This window comes from Triturus cristatus, chromosome 3_2, assembly GCF_964204655.1.
Source record: "Triturus cristatus chromosome 3_2, aTriCri1.1, whole genome shotgun sequence".
Taxonomy (NCBI): Eukaryota; Metazoa; Chordata; class Amphibia; order Caudata; family Salamandridae; genus Triturus; species Triturus cristatus.
The window spans coordinates 405,058,451-405,064,450 of record NC_140584.1 but is presented as its reverse complement, the minus strand read 5'-3'; the positions used below and the strand labels follow the sequence as shown (position 1 = coordinate 405,064,450).

General features: G+C 42.0%; 1 protein-coding gene across 4 annotated transcripts in view; it reads left to right on the top strand.

The window, feature by feature from the left end:
- The first annotated feature begins 297 nt into the window (after positions 1–297).
- Positions 298–6,000, top strand: part of THRAP3 (thyroid hormone receptor associated protein 3) — a 257,145-nt gene continuing 251,442 nt past the window's right edge. For 2 of the 4 annotated variants that reach the window (XM_085647945.1, XM_085647942.1), the window contains exon 1: positions 298–434. The gene's annotated coding sequence lies outside the window, so the exon portion shown is untranslated. The remainder of the gene's footprint in view (positions 435–6,000) is intronic. The other 2 variants (XM_085647943.1, XM_085647946.1) reach the window with 2 other exon arrangements.

Genomic DNA, 6,000 nt, shown 5'->3' with positions numbered 1-6,000 from the left:
GGGGGCTGAAGCCCTTTGAGTTCAATGGGTGTTGCGCGCCTGACGTATGCCACAAACCTATGAACCCCAGCTGCCACTTGACCTTAACATTGAAGACTGACGAAGACCCACAGATGGGTTATAGCGTGTCACTGCCTTCTGGGAAATAAAGTTCAACCGCCGTTGAATTACAAAGCTGAACACTCACTGTAAAACTAACAGTCCCAGAAGCAACTGCGGTAACAGCAACCGAAAGTTGTTTTCAGCCATTGGTGGTGACGTCATACGCACTGCACTGTGGGAAACATGGTTCATAATGTCTTTAGCCACTGTCTGTATATACTCAAAAGGACTGCATCACCCAGCTGCCTTCCTGCTACTGAATCGGCGCCAGTTCCCTGACTGCGTGCGTCGTTTACTTCACATTTTGTGCGCAGCGGTCTCGTTGGTCGTAGGTAAGTGGATGTCTGTAATCTTGGGGGGCTCGCACTTCACGGGGCTTACTCTCAGTCCCTGTGGATTTCGCTCCCCATTTTCTATCAGTAGGTGGTCTTTTCACTTTCACTATATCGCCTTCGTGAAGTCTCGCTACGTGTACCTCCGTCGCCCTTGGCCTAGTTACAAGCCAGGGCGACTGCGCGGACGCCGAGAAGGCGGGGATCCGAAACTTATCACCATACCACATAGGGGGGATGATTTTACCTCGGGTTCAGGTGGAGCAATTCACCCTCGTTTGCTTTAGAGTTTATTATTTTTTCGGATAAGAAAAACAAAATGGCTGTTGTAACTGGGAGCCATTGCCGTGTTCGTTAGGTTCATGGCCTTTCGCTTTAGTTACGTGTTTGCTTTGATTCGGGTTTTCTGGAGCACCTAAATTGTGTATAATCAAAAAAAAAAAATTGGGTTTGTGCAGTGTGGTTGCGAAATTCCAGTACAGAGTGCAGAATAATTACCTTTTTGAGTTGGCAGTAGCGAGTTACGTACCTTCATATGCGAACTCCGCCCAAAAGAAGGCGCAAGTTTACTTTTTTTGCTCCCTTGTCAGTTTCAGAGTATCCTCTTTCTCTCATACGTATCATCATTAACGCAGCAATTACGTGTTTTCGCCGTTATTTAGTCCGAGGCTACTTTTTTCACTTATCCGTTCTTCAAAAAGTCCCGATTGCTTTTTCAGGTTTGTCTCCCTTTACTTTTTCAGACAAGGTGGTTCTTTTTGTACTTTATTAAGTTGGTTACGTTTCCCAAAATTCTTCCGTCTTTGTTTTTCACTTTTGATGCTAGACAAAATTAACCTTTTTGTTTGAAGTTTACAGTGTCCTTTCTTTGGGTGATAAGATGCAGGTTATTGACTAACGGCTTTTCGGTTACTACTACATTTGAAAGAAAAACAATGATCGAGTGTTTACGTTATTCAGTCACAACCTTGAATAGTGTGTTTTATAAACCTAATCATGGGCGCGCTTGTTTTGTTACAGTGGATCGTCAGCTGTCCATTGATGTCACCACGGCCCTACAATTTTAAACATAAAACGTCATATTTCAAGCAGCTGTGTTCTGTTTCGCTTAAGTAGTCTATGACATGATGCTTATATTAAGTTGTTCAAGGGGAAGATTAGACCCACTTGTTTTTGGGTAACATTGTGAATATAGTACAGATATACTAGTATGTGAGTACTCTGTAAATTGAGCATTAACACATTACATATGCAAAACAGTCATCTGAATCACACTTTTTTTTTAAATTAATTCAGTATCCATGAGGCACTTCCTAGTGTTGCATTTTTGCCATCCTCGTAATATATAATAAAAAAAAAACACAAGTAAACAATGGCTCTAATCATACATTGATGGGCTTTGTGTCAGCCGCCTTAATCTAATTTTCTGTTAATGTGTCATTTACATTTTGTTTCTGCTCACTGCAGCGTACAAGATGAGGCAATACATGATCCCACTTCAGCCTGTCTTTTCCTGAAAGCACCCACATTGCTTTAGGTTTTACCTAAAGTGTGTATGTCTGTGAAAGCTGCTATTTAAAAAAAAAACAAAAAACTTAATACAATCTGGCTTAGAGGCCACCCATTACTTACAATAACTACCATTGGTTGGATTCCACTTCATGTTCGCTTCATTGCTTCTTACTGGTCACGCCTCTGGCTTCTGTCCATGGACCCATCACAGCTTCCTGTTTGCGGCCAGTGTTCTTCCACCACCCGCTCTCTTCTGATGATCTTTCTTTCCCTTGAAGTTTTGGCCAAGCACTCTAGAAGAGTGCGTGGCACTTTATGGTCTCTCCACCCCTGCTCCCCCCTCAGTGTCTGTTTTCACCCGTGCGGTTTTTATGCATATTCAGGACTCAGAAAATCATAACATTTTTACTAGACATGCAGGTCTAGTGACTTAACTCCTTGTGTGCTCATGACGGGAGCTGTCCGAACTTTGCCGCTCCGCCCACGCGGTATTAATTCCCCAGCCTGTGTGAGAGAATTAATCAGTGGGCGGAGTTCGGATGGCCGCCGGCCGTCATAAGCACACGCCCACCGTGATTTATGATGGCTGGGGGGCCGTCCTGAGTACGGGAGCGCAACGCCCAACCCCTCTCGCACCGCGGCGGAATTTGCCCGGCAGCGAAGTGGTTTAATAATTTGCTCGACCCAATTCTAATGCTATTGACCCTTAAACTGTTTTCAAATGGTTTGATTTTGGGCAAATATTTTTTTTTTTACTGAGCCTCCATTTTCTTCATTATCACATATGAGAGAAACTTCAAACGTGCGTGTTCATAATGTCTGCTGTACAAAAAACTCTTGTTCGATTTAATAGAGTAAACCTTTGCTTGATTTATTATCCACATCTAGCCACATATAGGATACGCATGATCCCTGACTTGTCTTAGTTAATAGCATTGTCATCAGGGCAGAGGCAGAAATGTTTCTCAAATCATGTTTAAAAACTATCACTGTTAATAAATATACACCTAAAGCATGAAGTGGTAGCACACTCATTTGCAGTCATCAGATTTTACGTTGAAATTACCCATTTTCCTACTGACATGCAGTTTTACTGACAACTATAAAGTGTGCAAACAATGTTTGGAAATAGTTTCGCCCAATGTTATTTGAACATAACTGTTCTGATTTATTTTGCTTCTATTTAAATCTTTGTTTGCATCAAACTTATTGATCACAAAGAAGTGCTTTTGTACTTCCTGATATATTTTGAAATATCTGCACTATTCATTCACAGGTTATTTAATTGTTAGGGGAAAAACCTGACTTCTTCAGAGAGCTCACTTGATGAAAACCTCTTTAACTGTGTAGTAGGAGAAAGGAAAAATAAACTAAATTTTCCATGCAGCAATTAGTAAAAAGACAAACTGACATTTGACCTATTTCCTTGAACAGACATCAAACGTGTCGAGATGAAAACGATTTAATGGCATTTTTATTGCTTATTCACTTTCTGAATGAACAACACCTGTTCCTTTCCAGCGTAAGTTAACTGTACAGAAGGGACTACTAGTAGGTGCTAAAAATAGCTCAACCTAATAAAATCTGACTCGCCGTTGCGAGTGGGCGAGTAGTTTTTTTGATGCCTGCATGTTGCAGAGGCATGAACCGCTGTGCAACCTGTTTTCAAAAGGTGCAAAGTCCTATGATGCAGTCAACTTGGGCCACGTCATACCACTTTGTAAAAACAAAAATACTTTGGGCTGTGTTGCACAGCAGGTGCAACCTAGTGCCTTTGCCAGTGCAGTTTTTTTTCCTTTCTAATCTTTATCCTTTTTGGGTCAAGACTTTGTTTGTCCTTAAAACCATTACAAATACTTGCATTCATTTTCAGTCAGCCCAATTTAGCCTTTGCTCAGTTGCAGTGTGATTTAATATTTTGTTTTCACCCATCATACTAATCCGGATTCATCAATTGGCACTCCTCACTGTGAATGAATGCATTTTCCTGTGCACATGAGCTTTAAAAGCAGTCCCCTCCAGTGCCAGAAACTAGTCGGCTAATGTCATCGTCCTTTTTAGGTCTCGTCTGAGCCAGCGCTTATAGCACTGCTCTGGCGAGAGTTTTAGTAAGCGGGTTTTGGAAGTGCTAACCTAGTGGCTTTTTTCAGGCCTCCAGCTTGCGTTCGCGATGTCGTGCACGCGCACAGCTGCTATCCTAGTTTCTAGCATTCCTTTCCTCATGGCTGGCTTTCCTCCCCATCTCCTCCCCCGCCCTTACTGCATGGAAGAGTTTCGTGAGATGCTAAGTTCCCCTCTTCTCTTCCTCACGCAAGCAGAAAGCGCTGTTCAATCACTTTACATGGTACCTTTATTTAGTTACTATTTTTGTTTCAGTTACAGACTCTAATCGTAATTCTTTTTAAATAAATTACGCTTGTTATATCAGCACTTGGCAGAAATGATTATTTCAGCAGCTCAGGTAGATTATTTTTTTTTTTTTAACGCTGCAGCCTGTAAACGCAATGAAGCTGTAGGACTGAAACCTTGTGCGTGTTTTGCTTTTCTGACAGGAAGTCGGGCCTCCTCGAGTTGCATCATCAGTCAGTGCTAGGCCAGGCCTGAGTCACGTGCCGGCTCTAATCTCTCCTCAAAGTCAAGCGTGTTACGGCATAGACCACCTGGGGACGGTTCACAGGAGCTTTTTGAAATTCTGCCACAATGTCTTTTACACGCCACGCTTTCCACACTGTATACTAAACACTTTGAAAGAAGTTTCCACCACGTGCTTTACTCGCAGTAAAGCCTGTAATTTAGGCGTTCATTAGGAGAACATCGGAAATGGCATTTCCAGTTTACTTTAGTTCTGGCCACAGAAGACTGGGGTAAGAATAGCGCTGGAACATTTTATTTCCAAGTACTTTCCCAGTACACGTCTCAACAGGGAAAAAAAGCATTAGCATAGCCAATAGGTCTCGCCTTTGGGACCTTATAAGTGTTTAGCCATGCAACAGTTAATGTTGTTGCAGTAAGGATATTGTGCTGCATAACTAAATACTTATAAGGTCCCAAAGGCGAGACCTATTGGCTATGCCAATGCTTGTTATTTATTTTGCTTTGAGTACCATCAGCTTCCTGGCGGCTGCTGCTATTCCCTTTTTGGAATGCTCTTTCATCATGTCATCTTTATTTCGGTCACGAGGACCATAAAAGAATAAAACAGTATGCACATACAATAAAAAAATACAAGTTACTTGCAGCATATTGAAATACACAGATTTAGACATTATGACATAGCTATGAGGGAGCGTGTTCAAGCACAAAATTTGTTTTTATATAACGGTTGCGACTGATCCTCATAGCTGTTAAAAATTTCGCAACTGCAAATACTGTAGGAGCTGATAAATCAGTTTTTAAAATTCTATAAGCTGGGAGGTGCTGCTTGAAACCCATGTTTTTTAAGAGTGGGAGAAGCCAATATCTCCTTGATCTTTGGTATGCCCGGCAAAAGAGTATAATGTGCAAGTCGGACTCAGAAGGATGGCCACATGCTGGGCATTGTGTTGCTAGTTGTGATTGTGACCAACTGGCAGTGTAAGCACCTAGGGGAAGGGTACCATAACGCCATTGTAAATAAAGTTTTCTAGTTAGCGTTGGTTCAATAGCATCTAAAACTATTTCTCGGTTATACGTATCTTTGAATCCCAGAAATTGCTCGGTTAGGGACCCGGCCCTAGCCTTCATAGATAGAACACGTAGATTGTACTCATAATAGGCCAGTGAGATAGTTTTGCGTGAAATCGTGCGACATGCATTGGCTGGGTCAGACCACAAATCGGATCTGCCGATTAATTCACAGGATTTTTTGACATACAATAGCCATGGTACTTGGTCAACTCTTACAAGGCGCAAAATTTCTAGTAACTCCACTCTGTAATTCTCGAGCTCTGGAGTACACCATAGTTTGCGCCAGAAAATTAAAGGTTTAAGGCCAAGCTCCACCACAATCGGTCTTAAGCCCATATCTAGTCTTAAAGGTAACAAGGGTGTGCTAGACGGTAGGGCTGTCAACTGC